This window comes from Rattus norvegicus, chromosome 6 (assembly GCF_036323735.1).
Source record: "Rattus norvegicus strain BN/NHsdMcwi chromosome 6, GRCr8, whole genome shotgun sequence".
Taxonomy (NCBI): domain Eukaryota; kingdom Metazoa; phylum Chordata; class Mammalia; order Rodentia; family Muridae; genus Rattus; species Rattus norvegicus.
This window is the reverse complement of record NC_086024.1, coordinates 120,127,591-120,152,048: the sequence shown is the minus strand read 5'-3', so window position 1 is coordinate 120,152,048 and position 24,458 is coordinate 120,127,591. Positions and strand designations below refer to the sequence as shown.

The 24,458-nt window shown below is 36.7% G+C and overlaps 1 long non-coding RNA gene across 7 annotated transcripts in view; it reads right to left on the bottom strand.

Annotated features, from left to right (window-relative positions):
- Positions 1 to 12,769, bottom strand: part of LOC102549466 (uncharacterized) — a 42,061-nt gene extending 29,292 nt beyond the window's left edge. Inside the window, exons 1-4 of one of the 7 annotated variants that reach the window (XR_010052783.1) lie at positions 12,662 to 12,769; positions 4,640 to 4,730; positions 2,817 to 2,875; positions 297 to 429 (exon numbers count right to left, since the gene is read on the bottom strand). This is a non-coding gene — a long non-coding RNA (uncharacterized LOC102549466). Of the gene's footprint in view, positions 1 to 296; positions 4,731 to 7,536 lie in introns of all 7 variants that reach the window. The other 6 variants (XR_005506166.2, XR_001838528.3, XR_005506164.2 and 3 more) reach the window with 6 other exon arrangements.
- Positions 12,770 to 24,458: the final 11,689 nt, after the last annotated feature.

The following is a 24,458-nucleotide window of genomic DNA, read 5'->3' as shown; positions in this document are numbered from 1 at the left end:
GTCCCATTTAAAGTTAAGTTTTCCAATTTGAATCTTACACTGTAGGATATCAACTTCTAGGAACTGTTTGCAAGTTACAATAAAAAGCCACATTGTAGAAGATTCAGTTTTCGCCTTTCACTGGAATTTCAATAGTCCTTTTTCTGACCATGTATTGGCACTGAGAGATTTTGGAGAAAGCAACCAAGCTTCATACATTCCAAAGCAAGTCTATGTACGTCTTATGTATGTCTTACTTTCTTTACCCCAGGAGACCAACTTCCCAGAGTCAGCGGCCATCTGTATGGACTACTTACCGATTGCAGTCAGGGAGTTGACTTGAGTACTTCATTAAAGTTTATAAATGAATCTTGCCAGGGATAGATCAGAAAATAGAATTAACTTAAATTCTACTTTCCCCTTTCTCATGGCCATGATTGACATCTGTTCCTGTTAAAATGAAACATGTTAATGATTCTTACATATTAATTGTTAATCTTGAAATCGTGCCTATGTTTCCTGTTACGCAATTGAGACTCAAGTGTTGAAGGTCCAAAGGGTAGACAAAGTTTGGTGACTAAAGCCCAAAATCAGAGCTAAGTTTCTTCTCTCCAGCTCCTTCGTCTTCATGTTTCTAATGGTCATGAAGCTGACCTCTTTGCCTCCTCAACTGGCCTAGATGATGTATTCAGAGAGATCTCCCTTGACTATTCAGATCATTCAGTGAGTACACATGGGCCCTCGGGTATAGCAAACAGCAGTAGGGAATTAAAAGAAACACAGTACAAGCTCTACAGTGTTCAAACAATTAGGTCGGTGTTTATGCAGAACTGGTGGCCCCTTTTTAACCCTGTTCAGAACAGCATAAAAAACAAATATCACTGGTTCACAGGAGAGAAGCAAGGCCACATGGACATAATTTATAAGTTAATTAGCACAGTCTCCTGGGCCAAGAAGTGACAGACATGACACCTGCTTCCAGTGAACAAATGAGGAAAGATGAAAGGAAAGTAGAAGGAGCTTCTTCTCTCTGGAGGTGCGTGGTCACACACAGGTCGCTTTGTCTGCTCTACGAATTTTAATAGACTGAAGTGACTTTGCATGTCTAGCTATAAATACGAATGCAATTAAAATGTTAACACTGAAATTTCCAACTAGATTAACTGTTATTGTTATGTACCAAGAGGAGCATTTATACACTGCGTTGTTTCAGATATCAAAAATGCTGTTTATTTTTTTTTAAAAATATCTATTTTCCTAGTATGCTGTTTAAGCATTTTCAAAAAATATCTTTAAAAATAAAAACTATTAATTCTATACATTTTTATAAATAAATTAACAGAAAGGAGTAATTCATATTTGGCTCTGTCCATATATCATCTATCTATGTATCTATCTATCTATCTATCTATCTATGTATCTATCTATCTATCTATCTATCTATCTATCTATCTATCTATTTGCCTATCAATCATCTATCTACCTACCTACCTATATACCTACCTATTTATTTATGTCTTTAAGAAAGTCTGAAATGGGGCTGGAGAGATGGCTCAGAGGTTAAGAGCACCGACTGTTCTTCCCGAGGTCCTGAGTTCAATTCCCAGCAACCACATGGTGGCTCACAACCATCTGTAATGGGGTTGGGTGTGTCTGAAGACAGCTACAGTGTTTATATACATTAAGTAAATAAATAAATCTTTAAAAAAAGAAAGTCTGAAATGGGTGAGAATAATACTACAACCCAGTATTCTGAGGTTGTCTCTTTTAGCTGCAACTAGATATATTAACATTTCCAGGAACTGATGAAAATCAATTACTGCCTTTCAACTAGACAATATCTTAACATCCTGTTTGTATAACAAACATGCAAAGTAAACAAATCAATAAACTTATAAAAAGCTGCTAGTGTAAACTCAAGAGGTGATTGGTTATAATTCCCCAGGTAAGAGGTCTGAAGCATACATTTTCCTGCAGCTTTTTTTTATTAAAATTTACTATGGAGTGCAATGTCTGTTGGGTATGAGGAAAAGAGGAGAAGCAAGAGTAGTATGGGTTAGAAAGCAGAGCACATACAACAGAGGCTCAAACACACAGACCTCAGACTGTATCAGCCCTAAGGGTGGTCTCGAGTTAATAATGAGCTATTGGCTTTTATCACACACACACCCAAAGCCTTACCAACATATACAAAGAGAATGTCCTTTGTGTGTGATAGTGTGTGTGTGTGTGTGTGTGTGTGTGTGTTTGAGCGTGCACATGATTGTGTTTGTGCATGTGTATGAGAGAAAGAGAGAGTTTATAATGTTTATTACACCACCATTATACCATGGAAATTTAATCTAAAAAAAAAACCCAACTAAAAAAGCATTTTGTTTTTTAAATAAAAAGCCATAATATAAAATTCATCCAACATAGTGGTTATTATAAAAACAAAACAAAAAACCAAAGGAATCCAAAAAAGCAGCCTTTCTTCAAGTAGCATTAATAATGAACACCTTGGAAATTACCATTGCTACAGTTTCTCTAGTCCGGCCCAGGATGACTGAATCTAAAGTTCTGGTTTATGCCTCAGCAATTTCCTTTAGGAAACAAACCCTCCAGATGGTTCTGAAGCGCTCCAAAGTTTTAGAACCACAGACTTAGTACAAGACTTTGAAAATAAAACTGAGCACGAGACCAAGGCAAAATCACAAAGCTGATCAACATGTCTCAGGACTCCGTGACAAGGCTGGGACTAAGACCAGGTCACACGCATGGTTCAATTGTTCAGATTTTGGTTTCGGTGAATGTCGTTCAGATCCTCCTCTACTGCTTGATCTGTTTGAATAACTTACGCAGGCGGTGTCTGGCAGCGTTACACCTGCAGAAGGTACTGTGTTGAAGGTTCACGCATCTGTGCTTTAAGAAAAGGGTGAACAGGAAAAACACGTTACCTTACATGAGTTGACAGTAAGAAGTAAGGCAGCCTTGAGATTGACAATGTTTTATACCTTAGCAAGTCTCATCAAGGCCAGGAAGTGGTTCGTCTGAGATTAACAATGGCAGAGCAGAGAAGATGCCACGGCAGCGGAAGTTTGTGAGAGGAATTATTCTTTCAACAATAATTTGTCCTATGAGATTGTACCTAACCCTTTCTTTCTAGAATTTTAGATGACTGTAATTTGAGTAAAGAGTCTTGCAGCATTAAATGCCTAAAGAAAAGTTTTCAGAATTTAAAAACAATAAACTCTGGACAGAAAGAAAAGAATCACTTGACAGTGGGAGCATCAGGCGGATACTTCTTAACAATGTACTAGAGATTAATATTACCAGTGAATTGTATATATGTGAGGATTCATTTCATTGTGTGTTTATTCTGGTCTACATAGTTTCCTCACCAAGTCACCATATTCACAAGGATTATACACTCTGGGATGATTTCTATAATTTATCGTATGAATGAAATTATTACTGTTTCAATAAACAGTAGGTAGAACTACAGAAATTTATGAGTACATGTAAATTTCATTTTAGTAAAAATTGAAATACTGTCAGTCCTATTATTGTTCTGTTTCTGTGGATTTGTGTGTGTGTGTGTGTGTGTGTGTGTGTCCGCACGTGCGCGCACATGCACATGTGCACATATGCATGTTTGCAGGTACAGATTTAAATATATAGAGACCAAAGGTGGATGCCAGATGTCTTCCTATCTTGATATTCATCTTATTCTTTCGAGACAATGTCTCACTAAACCTGGAGCTTGCCCATTAGACTATACTTCCTGGTCATCCAGACCCAAGAATCCCTTCCTCTTCATGTCTCCAGAAGCAGGGTTATAGTTCTAAAGCAGCACATGTGGCTCCTTGTACACTCTCATTCTTGAGAGTTCTACTTGCATCCTCATAGTTGCTAGATGTCTGTTTTATCAACTGAGCCATTTCCCTAGCACATATTTTCCTAACTTTATTCCTAAGGACGAGAGCTTTCACTACAGCCAATTTATCCAAGTGTATATGAAACATCAAGCTGTATAACTAATATTGGGCATTCAAATTCTTAAACAGTTTTCACCAGGCGTTAGACATCGTTTCAAGATTACATGGAATATATGCAATTTCTCTGTGCTCTGGCTCATCTTCAGAGACTATACCTGAATGTAACACACTATATCTGAACAGAGAGTGAGGCTCTATTAGCAGATAAATCCATTCCCTCTCCATAAAGCTGGTGATGCAAACACTTCATTTCTCTACAGATTTAGAAACTCATAATTCACTAATGCCATAGGGTGATGCTAGTGGGAGAAAAGACAGAGCATTCTGCAAAAATCGTGCTGAAGCTCTGATTAGATGGAAAGGTGTGCTCAACTCAGATAATGAGTCACAGGCAGCGATACACAGCTCTCATAGCTGTAGAGTAAAAAAATCACTTCAAGCCCAGGTCTGATTAGCCTTTAGGGACGGATGAGATCAGAAGCCCAGTGTGTCTGGCTTTAGGGTATCTGTTCCTCTATGATGGAATGAATGTCCCTTCACTCAGGAAGGTTATAAGGAAACAGGTCTCCTGATAGGTGACTCGGAGATATAGGAACGGGGGCCAACTTTCAATCTTTGTAGAGGGAGACTTGCCGTTGAAATGCCTGAGTTTTGACAGGAATACTGCAGTTGGTTGTACTCACGCCTTAAATTGGAGTGAGGGAAAGGCAGGGTCTGTCATTGGCTGATGATGGATTTTCATCTGCTCATAACAAACCGAGGAGCTCCGACAGCCTGTTGAAATAAATTTAATGTTATTTTGGAAAAAGAGAAAGAAAGCAATAGTGGAATCATTTTTTTGGCAGCTAAATTCAATCCTGTGTGGAAGTAAGGCTAACATAATTTCAAGTGCCATAGGAACCTTTAATCTCCCACAGGACTTTTTAACTTGTCCCTTCCTTCTGCTTCCCAGGTTTCCTTTATTCCTTTCATGAGTCTGGTTTTCTATACCTTGCCTCTGAGTGTCTTTTGCCTGGACATTAAGGGAAGTGATCCATGATTATATAACATAAACGTGTACTTAATTTGATTATGTTTCTCATAATCCCCAGGGAATTTTTATCTTGCTGAATAGATGAAAGGACAAATAAACCCCAAAGGAGTTACTGGTTGGCTCTGCACTTTCTGTGTTCCTAAGATAGCAGTTAATAAGGATAGATATGCAATCTCTCCTTTGGGGCAATATTTGATCCATAAAAATGGGTTTTCTGTTTTCTGACAAGCTGATGATGATGATGATGATGATGATGATGATGACAGATGCTTTTTCTTTCCCAGCCAAAACAAACGATCATTCCTAGAGTATATCCTGCCTCAATAATAGAAATACCTATTTTACACAACATTGAGTTATATTTATTGAGATACTAGAAATGATATTATGTATAAAGAAAATGATAAATATGTCATAAAATTATTATAGCAGAGATATCCTCTTCTCATACTTGTGTTATGGTTATACCTTAATACTTTTGTAATATTTAGTGCTCTATCTCTCTTTCTCTCTCTCTCTCTCTCTCAAACACACACATTCACACACACAAACACACATGCACACACACACATACATTAAGTAATAAATCTTTGGAAAGATCTCTTTTTATTATATCTCCACATTCTTCACATTTTCATTGATACCGATGACTTTCTTTCTTGTTGTTTAAGATACAGTTCCTCAAAGTGTAGCTCCTATTCTAACAGCATCTCTATTACCTGGATTAATGAGAAAGATTCTCTGGTCAATAGCTCAGATTTGCCCGACCATAAATTCTTGAGTCAAAGCCAGTAAACTGTCGCAATATCTCCCCAGTAATTCTGGTACATGCTAGTAAGTGGGAACAGCTGGTAAGCAGTGTTTGGGAGTCGGAGAGAATTCCCAGTTCATAACACCATTGGGGGCATTTGTAAGTTTTGTAGCAATACTGACATGTTGCTATGGAAACAGACAATATCTACAAAATTCAACTATTTGTCCCATGTTCTCCTTTCTTTTCTTTTAACCAACTCTGAAACTAGTGGTTCTTCTGACAGACTTTATTTAAGGTCCTTATCATTCTTACATTTGGAATATACTTTCATAGTCACTCATGTGAGTGACTAGTCTAATCTCTTGACATTATCCCATGCAAGCCTTTCTTCATTGGTAACTCTATGGTTTGGATATATAATGTTCTCAACAAGGTTCATGGGATAAAATACTTGATCCCTACTGATGGCTGTTTTTAACAGGGTGGTGGAACGTTTAGAAGGTGGATTTTCACTTGAGGAAGTAGGAGCCTGAGGATAAGCTTTGAGATTCTATAGCCTGATTCCATTTCCATGGATACAGCATGGCCAGATGCATCTCTTTTCTCTTTCCCTGCTTCCTCCACGATAGTGAATTCTATCCCTTTGGATCATAAACTAAATTACAACATTGGTTCCTCAAATTGCTTACTTTTTGTTCTTTAAATCTTTTGACTAGATGCTGGCAACTATAGAACAAGAAAACAATAATTTTACCTCTATAGTCTTCCTAATTCTTAACTGGGATGATTTAGACAGAGTGATTTAGTTTTCTACACAATGAGAGAATAGCAAGAGAAAACCATGCATATCTTTGAAGCTTTGTTACTTCATTTATACATTGTAGATACTTAGAGACAAGAGTAAAGTTAAGAAAGGTAAAATGTTTAATGGTGAAAATCAATGTACCAGGGACTGTTATCATTTTAGAAGACAAACTTCTGGGAATCTTTGTGAATATGTTTCTGGATTAAGTTAATTGAGTTGGGAAGATGCACTCTTAATATGGAACTGAGATCCTGGACTGAATTAAGAGGGAAAAAAAAAACAAACAAAAAGACAGACAGAGAAACAAACAAACAATAAAACAGCCAAACAAACAAGTTGCATACCAGGATTCATTTCCTTAGGCTTACTCATTATGGCTGCAATGTTACCAGCTGACTCAAGATCCTCGAATCCATTTTCTCTTCCATCTCAGATTGTGTCTCTACTACTGTATGTAAGCCAAAATAAGCCCTTCCTGTGTTAAGCTGCTTCAGGAAGAAATTTAACTGTAGCACAACTAATACAGGAGGTGACTTTTAGCTTCAATACTGATTTCTCCTTAAATAAATATGGGTGTTAGGAAGGCAATACAGGGGAGCTGACTAGGGAAGGCACAGGAAGAGGGGGTGTTAGATTCGCCTGGCTAACTAGTCTTTGGTGCTCCTGCCATTCTGCTTCCTGCAATGATTTTCCAGTCTTGTTTCCCAGTAGAAGAGAGATTTATAAAGAGAGCTCTCCTTTAAGATTGCCAAGTCCATTTAAAAAGGACAAGTTCTACTTAGATTCAGAACATTTCCTGTGTCTGTACTTTCTTAAAATAATGAGCTCAAAATAATCCTTATGGCACACAGGCATGGTTCAGGATAGTTTATTCTGGTTTCCTGTAGTCCCACTTTTGAGTGTCCTACTCTGATCTGCTGCAGATCTCATCTGCTGCTGCATACTCTTCCAGACTCTGTTTTGGCCATTGATTTTTAGGAATTCTTACCTTGACATAATCATCCTGAAGTAGTCTTGCAAAACTTATAGTGCAAGGAGATTTCATTCTTCCTTGAGGTGTAACTTCATTGCACCTGTGCAGGTTTCCATGTTAGTTTAAGTCATGCGATTCCTCAGATTCTAATAGAGCACAGTATGAAGTTCTCACCAGTGTCTGTTTAGTTTTGACAGGGTCTTGCTACATAGCCCTGGTTGCCCTATAGTGCACCAGGCTGGCCTGATACTCCCAGACATCCACCCACCTATGCTTCTCAAGTGCATAGATTAAAGGTACACAACCACTACACGGTATTGTTCAGTGTCTTAAATGAGTTACCCCTTTTGAAAAATTGACAGGAATGAAGGAGAAGATATTATTGTGAAATTCTTAATACAGAACCAAGTAACAAGTATTCTTTGAATAATAGAGCTTTAAAAGAGACTGATGAGAGAGTTTTCTGAGTAATGATTTTTGCCACAGACCCTGTTAACCTGGGTGTGATCCTAACACATGTTCTTGCTGTCATTAAGACCATTTATAATTTTTAGTATGAGGTACAAATATCAATATTAACAGGAGTTTGCAGAAGGACTAACCAATAGGAGTTTAAAACTTCATTAGAAGAAGAGCAGGTAGATAGTACAAACAATAAGAGAAGAAAATTTACAACTGGATTTTGAAACTGGGACTAAACTTTTGCCTCTGCAGGTGGGCAGATGATTATAAACTAGGAATCTATTCTCACAGAAGAGCAAAGAAAGCTCAGTTGAGATGGGATCTGTTTCCAATGAAGGGGATATCAAAGGCTTTGGCATTCTACAAGCTCAGTTGACACAACAAATGTTTAGAGAAGACTAGTTTTAATTTCTGTAAGTTTTATTTGTGCAAAATGCTAGCGCAGAGTACTAAACAATAAAAATAAAAGCGATGGCTCATTATATGATCATAACATGGAAGGGTTCACTAGATGATTACTATGAGTTTGGGGCCAACACAAGCTACAGAGTGAGGGCCTGTCTTCAATGCATCCACAAGCAGTATCAACATTGACACTATCACCATCACAACAAAACACTACAGAACCTTCGAAGAATAGAAAGATGCTGTGACAAACTTTCTTGCTGCTTTAAGATAGGCGGTGTGGAAACTTAGTGTAGCTCAACTTTCTGGAATCGGTGAGGGTGAATCAAATGAGAACTCAATAATGGGGGATATGGAATTGGATATGACCATATGTTGTATCTAGGCAAGGCTTCCAGTGATTGAGTTGATTGGTTGAGGAGATGCCATCAGGATCCCCAAACAACCCAGGAAGATGCTAGAACAGAATGTTGTTTTCTGAAAATTGGCAGTGGAGTCCCAGTGCTAAGGACAATATCTACACAGCTTATTGAGTGTAAAAGGGTCTAGCTGGTGTCTATATGGAGCCTTCAACCCTTCATTCTAGTTTTTTTTGCATGAAAAGGTACTCATCAGGGTATAAAAAGAGAAATCCAGGCACCAACACAGCCACAACACTTGGTGAGGGAGCCTAAGCTCTGGAACCTTAGGGAGACTGGATAACCCAGAGACCTGGGGTAAATCCAAACACAACTGCAAAACAGATCAAGGATATGCTTCACAATGGTAGTCTGCTATACTCCTAGAAAGGTAACTTCTACCAGCAGCAGATAGAAGTGGGTGCCAAGACTCACAGACAGATGTTATGCAGAGAGTCTAAACTGGAGTTATCCATCAGGTTCTTCACCCTATCTCTCCCTGGAGCTCCAGAAATCTGACAGAAGAATGTGAGAAAAAACTGTGGGAGTCAGAGCGGATAAAGGACATCAAGAGAACATGGCCCACTGGATAAACTGTGCAAGGCTCACATGATCTCACAGAAATTGAAGCTACAAGACCTGCTTGATTCTGCATTAGGTCCTCTGCACATATGTTCTGGACATCACTTCCTGCTTTTGTAAGACTCCTAACAGTGGGCGAAGGTGTGTTTCTGACTCTTTTGCCTGCTCTTGTTTCCCATTTCCTTCTATTGTGTTGCCTTGTTCAGCCCAGATATAAGAGCTTTCATATCTTGTTTTATAATTTTGGGTTGTTATCTCTTGAACGGTCTTCTGAAGGCAAACAGAGAGGCAGTGGATCTTCAGGAGACTCAGGTGACAGGAAGCTTGGAGGAGTGGAGGGAGGGGAAATTGTTAGGATGTATGGGATGAAAAAAGATCTTTTTCAAATAAAACAGAATCATAATAACCACCTTACTTAAAGGGTAACACTGATCAAGACCCTGACCACCATGATGGTCACAGAAAGGTCAGACTACTATACTAGTTTTTAACAATAAAGCACTTAAATTATGGCATGAGCATTGCTGTTTTAGATCTGATGCTATTGCTCAGTTTTAGACTACACTGGATTATAAGCATAACTTTTATATACACTGGAGAACTAAAATATTCATGCGGGCTTACTTTATTGCAATGCTTTCTTTATTGCTGATATGAAACCAAACCTACAACATCTATCATGTGTGCTGTATTGAAAATCTGGTAGGAGAGTAGGTTATTTGTCCAATAGACAATAAAGTAGATGTTAAACACTATATATCAAGCAATGGGTTTAAAATATTTTTATTCAAATTATTCTAAAGAGACTCATAGAAAATTAGGCAATTCAATATAAATTTGAGGAATTATTTTCATCTTGTCTTACTGTTCTCATTTACTCATTAAAAATAATGTTCTAAAATTATGTCAACCTTAGTCTATTTGGCTAGGAAACAAAGTTGGACTAAATAATCTTGCTTTAAAATAGAGTTGATTAAAATAAAATGATACTGTATTGTTGGAAATAGCATTTGAAATAACACTTATTTGTCTTCTCCTGTTTTGATATCTGATAAACCAAAGAAAATTAAACTGATGTCACAGAAATAAAAATTAAAAGTTAACTACACTAATGGACCAGCTATATACTTTATTTTTATTGTGCATGTTTCAAGAAAATTCATTTTCTGTAAATATTGATGATTTACCTAAGGGGCCCATTTCACTCTCCTCCATGATTCGCTAAACTTTTGATCTTGTTATCTTGCTTGACCCTTAGCTTCTCAAAATTTAGTGACTAGATAATGTTGTCAACTTTGATATGGTATAGAATTACTGAAGGGATAAGTTTCTGGATATGTCTGTGAGGAATTACCTGTGATGAATTATCTATAATAGCTTAACAGAGGCAGAAACAACTATCATAAGTTTAGGCAGTGCCATTTCATGGTTAGCGCTACTGAGCTGAATTAAAATGAGAGAGTAGATTGAGTATAGCATCGAGCATTACTTGATTCATCATTGTTGGTGCAATGTGGTCAGCCACGCTCCCACTCCTGTCACCATTCTTTCTCTGTAGAGTTCTATCCCTTTGCCTCCAGAAAGGATTTTTTTCTAACTGTAAGCAAAAATCAACCCTTGCACACATTGACATGCCTTTCAATGATAGCTACACAGAGTTGTCATTATGGTATAGACATATACATGAGGAATCAATCATGGCACCACACAAATTGGAATCTCTGTGTTAGATCCCCTAATCGTTTCTCTGATCTGGACTCAAAGAACACTACTAATGTACCCAACTTAAGTATCTCTCATCTCTTACATCACCTAACTGGGGGCCAATCCTCCAACATGGGAACCTTTCAGGAGATAAGTCACAACTAAAACATAGCAATCAGCAAAGAAGACGAGCCTTATGTCAGTAGTATTCTTGCATAAACACACAAGAATACTGCCTAGTAGCTTCCAAATGAGTATGTTAGATCACTGTTCCTAGAATCCCATGATGATAGAAAGGAGTTGATAGTTAAGAGAGATGAAAACTTTTGTTATATACTCCTTGTGATTATGCATATATACATATTTTCTTTGATAAAATACTATGAAGCATAAAACATTAGACTCACTTATGGTCCCATTAATCTTCCAATATGGAAGCTTCTTTGGCCTTCTGTACACAGAAGAGGTTCCCATACTGACTAGTTCATCCTACCACTCAACAATTCTATTCCTAAGTACACACCTAGGTGATATCTATGGGATGCTAAAAGTAATATAGTAGCACATATTGTAGATATCCCAATCTCATCAAAATGAAATTGAGAGAAACTTTTATTAGGGTTTCTCACAAATATGAATTGCATATACCACAAATAAAGAAGAAAGTATGAGAGAAACTTTTATTAGGGTTTCTCACAAATATGAATTGCATATACCACAAATAAAGAAGAAAGTATGAACTGTATATAACTGTCATAAAAAGGGAATGTAAACTGTAGATGTGTTGTGTATCTGTGTGCAAGTTTAGACTAGAAGACTGAAAAAGTCTAATGCTTAATTTATGTGTTAACATAAATGGAAAGTAGACTGTCCAGTTATTCTGGGGATTTTAATAAAAGTATTTTGAATGTGATTGATGTTTAAATCTTAGTAAAGCAAGTTTCTTTCCCTACTATAGCTGATCCTCATCCAATCAGTTAAGGATCTGAATAGAATTATATGGGGTTTCCTCTTACTTGGGTTTTTAGGATTAAGATACTGGCCTTTGTTTATCTTGAAATCTGAATTGAATTACAAACCAGCACTGTCACCATGCCTATAGCTAGTCAATCTATATACTGAAATTAATTTCCTTGCCAACTCACTCTCTAGAGGTTGGCTTTGACAACTTTCATAAATGTACCATCAAGTCCTTATCTTCAGACATGCAAACCATGTATACTCACTATTCTATTTCTGTGGACCCCAGAAGTTTTGTCATGTTTCAGCAATGCTTTAATCTGAATTCAGTTTACTGTATCTTCATCAAAAAAGTCCAAACATTGGAGATATTTTCCTTTAAGTTTTCAGAAACTGTCAGTTAATAGAAACTTTCTGAGACTTCTTTTGATGTCAGAGGTTATCAGACTTTCAGAGTCATGAAAATTCACCATGACTGTTCGAATAGCAGAGTATGAACCATGATCTACACAGGGACTTTTAGTCACTCACAGGCCAGAGGGTCTGACATCAACCACACTGCTCCTTCAAGTTCTCCACACATCTGCGAGAGTGAATCGAAGTGTTATTCTACTAGGGTGAAAACTTACAATCACAGAAACTGTATCTGGCAGCTTTGATGTAGACTATGTCATGATCTTCACAAAAGCCTCCTCTCCTGAGACTTTTCCGTTACTCTACAATGGACAGGAGAAGCCTTGGTAACCTGGGCAACATCAGTGCAGAATTCCAAGAGACTGATTGTTCATGGGATTTTGTGTATGACCCTATCCTCACTGTATTTTAAAGTCTTTTGCAGGGGCTTAAGACTCCTCAGGGAATATTGTAGCTCTTAAAGGATACTACATTTATAGTTTAAAAATGTAGAGACCGAAAATTTTTCTTAAGTAGTCAGCGTCCATGTTTATTATCACATTCAGAATTATATTTCTAAGCTCTTTTCACCACAATCATAATGCTGCTCACTCTGGGCTTTTTGCCCTTCCCAATGGACAAAATGCTAATATTAAAACTTGTTAAAAGCTAACAAACTAAGAAATGAAGAAAATCACATACCTGAAGATAGACTTATTCTGGGCTGTCCCACGCAATGCTTACGGCAAACATATTAGTGAGAATAAAAAGGAGCAGAAATTATGTATTTGTCAATCCCTAGGACCAGGAGGTAAGATTTTAATGGATTCACCAATTTTTATTTAGAAAGTGGATTAAAACAGTAAACACATCATGATACCCATGCAACTAACATTTTATATTCACAACCTCCTTGGGTTTTGCCCACAGCTTTATCAGTCATAAAAATAAAAGAATCCACCCAGACTCCATATGGCCAATGTTTCTTTGATACCTTTGAGACTCTTAACATATGTGGGGTTTTTTTTGTTGTTGTTGTTGTTGTTTTTAAATACAAAAGTTTGGCACTTTTCATCAAGTAACTGGATTTTTTTTCCAAAAAAATAAATGTCTCCTTTAGGGGTGCTTTTCAAAACCTGTCAATCAAAATCTGTATTGTTGAATACTCTTTGCAGACTCTTTGTCTCTTTGATTTTCCTGACTACTTCATCAGTTCTTCAGAGTAGCCTCTTGGATATCCAATTCAAGCTTTTGAACAGAGTCCTTTCCAATTCTCTAGTCATGAAATGACAGCCAAAATCCTTAAATGCATACAAATAGTTCCATGTCTTGATTAATCCCGGACTCATTTGAAGGCACTGGGTTATATTTCCTAGTGGAGAACACCACAGCCATGAAATATTGGGGAATGTGTTTCTCTATTCGCCTAGAGGCTACGTGTATAAACAAAAGTAAATGAAACGGAGTTTTAAAGATAAGATCTCAATCTTAGGCCAACATCCAGCTTGTATATAACACAAAGAGACATAAAGCTGGAATGGATGTACAAGATGAGATTAAATCCATTAAATATGGTAATTCACGTACAGACAAAATATTTTCAATAAATATTATTGAATATTCTTGGCATCAGCTGGCATCTGGTATGCAATGAGCATATATGTTCTCTTGAACTAATTAATGAAGGTAAGGCCATACAAAATCAAATGTTGGGACTCCCCAGTGACAGTGGCTATACTGAAAGATAATCAAATTTAAATGAATTTTGGAGAAATTTTTTTTCTAGGTGAAAGTGGAAATGACATTACCCTGATCTTTCTATGTTGGTATATGAAGCTCTCATCTTCCTACAAATATAACCCTGGGAGTCTTTCAATTATGTTTCACTTCTCCTGCCCAGCTACAGGTATGGACCAATCTTGACCAGTCCTATTTACTGTAATACAGACAGCAGCAACTGACACAAGGGCTGAACTAAAGAACAAGGCAAACTTGAAATATTTATGTGGAAAGACACATGGAAATGAGTACAAAGAAGGTCTCTTGCTGTTGAAATGATGCATTTGGACTTAAAGCAACCATGTACCTTGTAGCATGAAGAAATCTGATGTGTAATTAGAAAGAATGAGATAAGCATGGACAAGCAGAAATAAACGCTGGGCAGATAGAATGTCCTGGTCATGTTACCTCACCCACAGAACTTACAAGCACACATTGCTGAAATCTGTTTTCCTAAAATTAGTGATAAGAACAAGTGTACTACTGAGTATGCCCATTTTATTTAAATTTAATTATTTATTTGTGTGTGTGTGTGCACGCACGCATGTGCGTGCATGCGTGTGCATGCATGCGCATATGTGCGTGCATATGTGTATGCCATATTTTGTGTGGGTGCCTGAGGAGGCAAGAAGTAGGCAGTTGTGAGTCACCAAATCCAGTCTGGGTGCTGAAAATTGAGCTCAAGTTGCCTGGAAAAAGCCTTACCAGTGTTAACTGCTGACCCATCTCTCCAGCCTCCACAACATTAAACTGTAAAGGTCCTCTTCAGCTTATATTATTAAAAATTGCCTCCTTGTAACTCTCGACCTGAACGTCTCTGAAAAATCATGAAGGAGACGACTCAAAGTATACACTTAAAGATCTCCCGTATTGCCAGAGCCTCACATTTCTCTAGATAAAGTATCACTGAGTTCCACTGAGAGAAACAAAGGCGACTGCCGTTGAGCATGAATGTGTTCCAGCATGACATATCCTTTGTTCCTCAGAGGTTTCACTGGCAGGTCAAGGGTAATAGCTACACAGAGTGTGAGATCTTAGATGAAGTCTGAGTGTAGAAGTGAAGTGCTGGAAAGGTATCCCATGTAAAACAGAACACTGCACACTGGAGAGAGATGATGAGAATTGGCTTAAAGAGCGTCGGGATACTCATCTTTTTAAAAATCGTAGGGAGGATAATACATCTGATTTGAAATTCCAACTAAATTCAGCCAAAGCTGAGGAATTGCCAGAGCAAGTCAGTAAGGAAAAAAATGCTATATCAAATTATAAATGAAAGCATAAAGTACCACATTGAAAATTTAGTACTTCAGGAATTTTAATTTGATCTTCCAATTGACAGAAAAATCTGCTTGCTCTAAAAAGATTCAGGATATACGAAATAGATGAAGTTACATAGAAATATCTAAAGATCTGGTGAAATAAGAAAGTATCATCTTTACTGGTAATATAGGCATTCACCGATGAGTTGCAGATAAGAGACTGGGATAGATTACTTCAGTTTTATATAGTCTTCTCAAACCCAAATTACTTATGTTAATTCTGAAGAGCCCCTTTATTAGTCTGAAATTTCACACAATAGAAATAGTGATCTTAAAGGATCTAGTGAGACTCTATAATTTAAGTTTAAAAGGATTCTAAAATTAATTTTTTGTCAATGTCCATGGACTTGTCTATAATTTTAAATATCAGAGGAAATATTTAGCCTCATGGATGAAAGTTTGTGTGGCATATTTTTAACTGAACTTTATTTCATTATTTCATGTTATTTTGTATTTTTCAAGGAGCCAAGAATATGATCATTTCTATAAAAATCAAAGAATATCTTCTACATGAATATTTTTTATCAATGACTTGTGAACTTTTAAAGGAAATTCTTGAAAAAAATTTGCTAGATTTAGTGTGCAGGTGCCATCTCTAAACTATTTTTTTACTTTTATTGAATATTTTATGTATTTATATTTATAATATAATTATATTTATATATTATATTTATATATATGATATAATTATATATTATATTATGTTTATAATATAATTATACACATATAATTTATATGTATAATAGTTAAAATATAAGTATTTATATTTTAATATTTTAATATTTTAATATTTCTTCCTTTCTCCCATCCTCCTTCCCCCTGCTTCTATGAAGATGCCTCCACTCCCACCTCAACACACTGGCATTCTCCTACACTGGGGAAAGAAGCCTCCCCAGTACCAAGAACATCTCCTCCTATTGATGCAGAGCAATGCCCTCCTCTGTTACATATGCAGCTGAAGACATCAGTCCCTCCATGTGTATTCTTTGGTTGGTGGTTTAGTCCCCAGGAGCTCTGAGGGGTCTGGTTTGTTGATGTTCTTCTTCCTATGCATGGCAAACACCTTCAGTCCTTTCTCTAACTCCTCCATTGGGGTCCCCATGTTCAGTCCAATGGTTAGCTGCAAGCATCCTCATTTGTGTTAGTAAGGCTCTGGAAAAGCCACTCAGGAGACACCTATATCAGGCTCTTGTCATCAGGCACTGCTTGATATTAGCAATAGTGACTGGGTTTAGTGGCTGCATATAGTATGGTTCCCTAGGTGGGGCAGTCTCTGGATGGCCTTTCCTTCAGTCTCTGCTCCACTGTTGGTCCCTATATTTCCTCCTGTGGGCATTTTGTTCCCCCTTCTAAGAAGGACTGAAGCATCCACATTTTGGTCTAATGGATAGATGACAAGATAGTATTTTGTTTGAGGTAGTATTGTAAAATGTTTGACCAGGCATTGTGGATAGCCTGCAATTCTTTTCCATTGATACTGTTTCTGGAGCAGGCGAGCAGAGTAATTTAAGGTTGTGAACTGTAGTGCAATGTATTGTTAGATTTATTCACAATATATTACAGATTAAAACACATAGGGATTTGAGTAATATACCACGAACATGACCTTTCCATGGAGGCTTTCTAGAAAAGATTTGGTGGAGTGTAAACTTCACGGGAAGGAAGAAACTACCAAATGAAGTCCAACCTATGTAAGATAACAGGGGAGCATATATCTATTATCTAAGAAACAAGGATCTATAAGGCTTTTTAAAAGTACAAAACTAAGGAACATTCAGTGTATGATTTTCTAGGCTTTAACACTATGTTGGATTCCAAAATTTAACATCTTTCCAGAGGAGAGAAAAATATAGGATGCATTTCGATGCAATTATAAAAGTCAGCATGTTATATATATAATTTTGAGTATATATCAAAATTCCATTATAATTAGACAAGGGATATATACCTTTATTTATGTAATTTATGTAGCAACACAATAAGAAAACTGACATAATATTACAGGTCAGTCTCAGGGAAAATACAAAATGTTTGTTGATCATAAGAGAACTCTAATGGCTCACGCTCTAAGATCAAAAATGGATAAACGGGGCCTCATGGAACTTGAAAGCTTCTGTAAGGCAAAGGACATAGTCAATAAGACAAATCAGCATCCTACAGATTGGGAAAAACTTCACTAACACCACATTGGATAGAGGGTTAATATCCAAAATATATAAGGAACTCAAGAAGCTTGCAACCAAAAAGAACAAAGAACCCAATAATAAATGGTGTAGAGAACTATACAGAAAATTCACAACAGAGGAATCTCAAATGGCTAAGAAGCACTTAAAGACATGTTCAGAGTCCTTAGTCATCAGGGAAATGTAAATCAAAATGACTCTGAGATTCTACTTTACACCAATCAGAATGGCTAAGCTCAAAACCTCAGGTGACAGCACATGTTGGTGACGGTGTGAAGAAAGAACACTCCTCCAATGCTGCTGAAATTGCAAACTGGTACATTCTGGAAATAAATCTGGAGCTTCCTCAGAAAATTGGAAATAGATCAACCTGAAGACCCAGCTTACTATTCTTTGGGCATATACCCAAAAGATGCCCCAGCATGTCACAGGGACGTGTTCCACCATGTTCATAGTAGCCTTGTTTGTGATAGCCAGAAGCTGGAAACAACCCAGATGTCCTGCAACAGATAAATGGATACGAAAATGTGTTTTATTTACACAATGAAATATTACTCAGCTATGAAGAAGGAGGACATCCTGAGTTTTGCAGGCAAATGGATGGAACTAGAAAATATTCTCCTGAGTGAAGCAAAGCACACCCAAAAGATCATGCACGGAATGTACTCACTAATAAGTGAATAGTAGCCGAAAATACAGAATGCCCAGGATACGATCCACAGAAATCAAAAAAAAGTTATCAAGCCAAAGAGCCTAAGTGTGGATGCCTCAATTCCACTTGGGAGAGAAAAGGAAGCAAATACAGGACGGGGAAGGGAAAGAGGAACCTGGGTGGGGAAGGGGACAGGGAGGAGAAGAGGGGAACATGATCAGGTACTGGGTGGGGAGAACAGGACTGAATCTCTGAGGGCCAGCAGAAAGAATGAAAACAGCAACCGCGGGAGATAGGAGGTGGGGGAACCCTGTAGAGTGTAGCAGAGACCTGGGAGGTGAAAGACTCAGAACTCAAAATAAGGGACCTTAGATGAAATGTCCTACAGTGGGGAGAGGGAACTTGTAGAGCCCACCTCCAGAAGAAAGGAGCATCAAATGAGGGATGGGGCTGCTACTCCACAATCAGAAACTGTGACTCAGAGTTGCTGTTGTCTGAAGAACTGCAGGGACAAAAATAGAGAGAACCTGAGGAAAAGGAGATCTAGTGAAAGGGCCAAACTGGAATCCAGATAAAGGAAAAGTTCCAAGGCCTGAAACTATTACTTTGGCTGTGCTGTGCTCACAAACAGGGTCCTTTCATGTATGCCCTCAAGTCTGAACAAGCAGCTGAAAGAGTCATTTACACCCAACCTATAGACAGAAGCTGGTGACCCCTATGGCTACATTAGGGAAAAGCTGGAAGAAGCTGAGGAGGAAGAGAACCCTGTAGCATGAGCAGCAGTCCCAAGTAACCTGGATCCCCGAGATCTCTCAGACACTGCGCCACAAAGCAGGCAGCATATAAGAGCTGGTCCGAGGCCCCCAACACATATACAGCAGAGGAATGCCGGGTCTGTTTTCAGTCAGAGAAGATGAGCCTAACCCTCAAGGGACTGGAGGCCCCAGGGAGTGAGGATGTTGGGTGGGGAGTGGTATGTGGGGTCTTGTGGAGATGGAGTGGGAGCGGGATAAAATCTGGACTGTAAAAAAAATTAAATAGAATAATTACAAAAAGAAATCTTTGAAAGTCTAAGTTGATACTCAGATATTAAGCTTAGGTTTATCTCCTTAAATAGCATGGTTGTAGAATTGAGACATCAACTATACTGCCAGTGATAGACCCTGAGTATGGTAGTTGGTAAACTTGTCCATTCATAATCAACAGAAATGCTTGAAAAAAAATCATTTTCTAACTGAACTAATGTGGTTCGTTTTGCTGAGACATGGAGAAGAAGACTTAAAAATGGAGAGACATATCAAGCCCACAGATGGGAAACTGAATATGATAAACCAATTTTCCCTTTTTAGATTTTATGCAAATTCAGTAAAATCATAGCATGGTGTTTTTGTACTTGACAATACAAACTTATGACTCATTTGGAGAAATGTTGATTGAGAACTCAAGAGAACCATTTTTACACATTATAACCAGTGCATACGTGACCACACAGCCTTAAGTTACAAATATTTGCAACGAAATTGTAAAAGATAATGCTTATCAGTACTTAAACAAAAATAGATAGACCAAATCAGCTATTCACAAAATTGAAGAAAAATGAATGAAATTATGTAACAGCCAGGAGGTAGATGCTGAATGATAAGTCATTATTTATAAATAACATTTTTAAGGCTATTGAAGTTTTTAATTAAACATTCCAAATGTCACATATAAACATTGGCAAATTACATGTAACACAGAACAAATGCAATCAAAGCAATTGTTTCTAAGCTGGACCGAACAGCTGAAAAGAGGCTGAGGGACGACTGTGTAATCAGAAGTAACATAACAAAATGATTTCTCTGCACAAATGTAAGTCTGCGATGCTTCAGAAAGTACTGTAAATGCAAGCACAAGTTCAAGAATAGCATTTTGTTACAAATAAGTTGAAGAGCTAAAAGCCCTCATGTTTAGAATGATTTGAAGAGTAAAACATCACTAAATAATATTTACAGAATGCAAAACTAATGGATTGCTACCTTGACTGAAAAGACAGGTTAATACACTGATGCATCCTTTTCGTTGTTGTTGTTAAAAGACATAGGAAAGAATGTTTCGTCCGTATAGTCTTGGTTGTATTTGTGTATGTACATATGGTCAACCTTGTGCATTTTTATCCCAGGTGAAGGTCCGTGTACATCCCATGCCAACAAAATACAGTTTCATCTGTTATCATGGGGATTCTCCACGTTGCCCTTCCGCTAACATGCCTACCTCACTTTTGTCTCTGTGCATCTCTGACTTATGGAATCCTTTCATCGGTTCTCACCTGTATGATACTTTCAGATTAAGATTGTTACTGTTCTAGCAGAGCCTAAGAAATACAGAGATAGATGCTCTCAGCTAACATTGGACTGAGAACAAGGTCCCCAACAGAGGAGTTAGAGAAAGGACTGAAGGTGTTGAAGGGTTTGCAACCCCATAGGAAGAACAACAATATCAACCAACCAGACACTCCAGAACTCCCAGGGACCAAACAATCATCAAACAATTACATATGGAGTGATCAATGACTTCAGTAGCATATGTAGCAGAGGATGGCTTTGTTGGGCATCGATGGATGATAACTATTGAAGTGTAAATAAAGAAAATAATCCAATAAAAGAAAAAAATAATTAAAAAAATTCTGATTTTGTTTTCCCTATTACTTGTTCATGTATAAGTCCCTTAATAAACATGCAATTGTTACATGTAATAATTCATGTTTACTGCAGGATGGCGTGTCCTAAAGATTCTCCTGTTCACTTAATTATTCATTGTTTGAAAAATGTGCCTGTGTTATATCCACTGCTGACAGTCTAGGGATACTATGAGAGTTAATAGTGTTATATATATTTCATGCAGGTTTTGGTATTAACATAATTTGTTATTTCTCTGGGATTGAATCCCAAGATTACAGAGCTACCCAACTTTTTTTTTAACTTACATTCCCAATTCCTATTAGAAAACATTGAAAAATAATAGCAGTAACTAAAATGCTTATTAAAATTTCCAGAAGATATACAAGATAATTTCTTTAATACAATCTGTATAATGGTGTAGTATGCAATCCTAAATATATTCAGGATCTTAAATGTTGATTAAAATAATGATTTTTTTCTATGTGATCAGTACCTAAATTAGGTAACAGAATTATACTGGGATCTCAAGCCATAGCTAGAAGGTACTGTAACTAAAAGTGTCAGTGTAACTACACCTATGTTCTCAAGTCCTAAAGCTATTCTAATAAATAGAGACTTTACATAAATAGATTCTTACATTATATACATTTCCATCTCTGTAATTTATGAGATTGATCCATGATTTGGCATATTGTGGTGTGCATAAGGTTGATTTATTTTCCTTACTGTGTCTGCTTTTAATCCATGAAAATTTTATTGCTGGTTTTACCAATCATTTTTAATTTTTGGTATTAATTACAAACAGTCTTGTGTATAATATATATATCTCTATAAGGATATAGATACACTTGTTTAGGATATCTATCTCAAGGAAAAATTAGGATTTCCTAGTTCAGAAGGCATGCATATACTCAATTTTAGGAGGCTTTGCCAAGTAGTTTTCTCAACCATATATGATAATTTATGTTCTCACTTATAGGGTATGAGATGTCTGTTCACATGTGTGTCTCTACATTTTTTTTTCGACACAAAAAAATACAATATAATACTGTTTAGAAGTTCCTTAATGTCACAAAGCTAATGAGTTCTTATTTTAAACAAAAGTTTGTTAGTCCCTAGTAACATAATTTTATATTAGAACATAATATCTATTATATGATTTAAGTTAATATAACCCATTGTGTCTTGAACTCTCTCTGTAAATAAGTGGTTCATATATTTTGTTACACTGTCATTTTTTTATTCAAGGATAAATACAAAATTCTGAGCCCTTGTTTCTCTCATCACAGAGTCCTATCCATTTACTTCTGCTAACTAAGATAGCTTTCAATACCCAACTTGTCATATCATCACATAAATGGATCTGATATTTTGTTATTTAAAATTTTTAGTCATTTTTCCATACATGACATAAAGATATTGTAACAATCTAGGGTAGAATATATATACATATATATATATATATATATAGATATGACATATATATCATATATAATTAATTTCATTAACCTGGACTTAAAAGGGGTATCCAATATTTAACTGAGATAACAGATGAATTAAAGGAAAAGCCAGGAAAGTGAGAAATTGGAGACATTCTGCATATCTACTATTAGAGTTGTGAAAGATGCTGAATCCAAAATGCTGATCAGAGTTGAATTTAATTCTTCCACGTCTTTATGATTTATAAACTTTCACAGATAATTGTATATAAAACTTTAAACAGAAGAAACGTAAACGAAGAAATGCCATTACTTTTCTAACAGTTTATTTCTAATGAGGTTTGAATAATGATGGACAGTTAATGAAGCTAGAATATCTGGCATTCTCAAGCATAAGACTCAGAAAAAAGGTTTTATTACCCCATAGAAAGGAAACCTTGTTTTGTATCTACATGTGTTGGCAAATATTTCCTATAAACTGTTGGAGTGATTTAAATTGGATGATACTTTTTTCAATTCTTTACAAAATGAAATCCATAGTGAAGATTGAAGGAATGGTCAAAGGAATTCACATTTCTGCTCTCATTTTATCATCTCATTTCCTGTAATATCATCACTTCTCAACAAGTCCGCCTTACAGTATGCAAACTGAAGTTAATCTTAGAGCAAGACTAAAATCAAATAATGAACATCTAAATTATAAAATTCCTTGCAGTGTATAAACTTTCCCATGGATGGTATCCAGTGATAAGTGGTGTCAAATTTCTTTATGACCTGAAACCATCTTCCTCGACAATTTATACCTTTTTAATGGCCATTATTAGCATGATTAATGTATTGCACTATTTCTATGTGACTCAGTTTTTAGTCAGTAAGTTATATTTTTAAAAAGTAGAAATAATTACATAATACAAGAAGATGCTAACTTGCTTAATTATTTGAATGAGACAAATTATAGTAATAACATGTCTATTACCCATTGGCTTGTAAAAATTCAGTTCTCTTTTTCAGAAGTGCTATTTTTCTTGAAAAATACTTCCATACAATATATTTGGATCACAGTTCCCCTCCCCCATTCCTCCCACTTCCTCTCCACCTACTCACTCCACATGATTTCCTTCTCCCTGTATTTAGAAACTAAAGAAGCAAAGAAACAGCAAACAAATCATAAAAGTAATAAAAGAATAAAGAACAAGAAATGTATACACATTAACATGAATACTTTCAGAAACAATAGTCCTAGAAATATAAAACTGGAAACTAATATACAAGCAAATAAGAAAGTGAGATTTAAAAAAGTACCCAAACCAAACTATGTGAGATAAAAAGAACTGTGAAAATAACATTAAATTTGTTACTTCTGGGCACGGGACCTGTCTTTACGTGTATTTGTATATCCAGTGAGATTCATCTGGAGAAAACTGACTTTTCTTTTGTAAGTAGATGCCAATTAGAGATAGCTTCGTGGCTAAGGATAGGAGATTTTGTCCATTTACTCTTCTCAGGGCTAGAGTGCCATAGTTTCTGCATGTTCATATATACATGTGTACTTTTCTAGGCTCTAACTACTCCCTCTAGCTCTCCTAAACAGTCCACAACCCCCTTTATCCTATTAACTTTCTCCAATTCCTTTGGCCAGTGGGCTAGAAGGGAGGTTGACATATTAAGGAGTGCTAAGTAAAGTAGGCTTTGAAAAAATCTAAGACTACAGGTAGTAAGCAACATGGTGTGAGCATAATGGGTAATTTTGCTTCTAAGGTAGTAAATGAATAGGCAGGTTTTGGTGGACAGAAATAGTGTTTAAAGAGGTTAGCAAAGTAGCAGCTATGGCTGCTGGGTAGTATCCTGTTTTGCCCTGGAGGAGGTTTCCTGATTTTGCTTGTGTGCCATTCTGAAAAAGATTGGGAGTGGGGAAGCTGAAAATTCAGAGGGTTGACTCAATTCTCTTGGGTTAGAAAAGGATTGCAGAGTAGGCGCTGCACTTATAGAGGTTCTGAATAG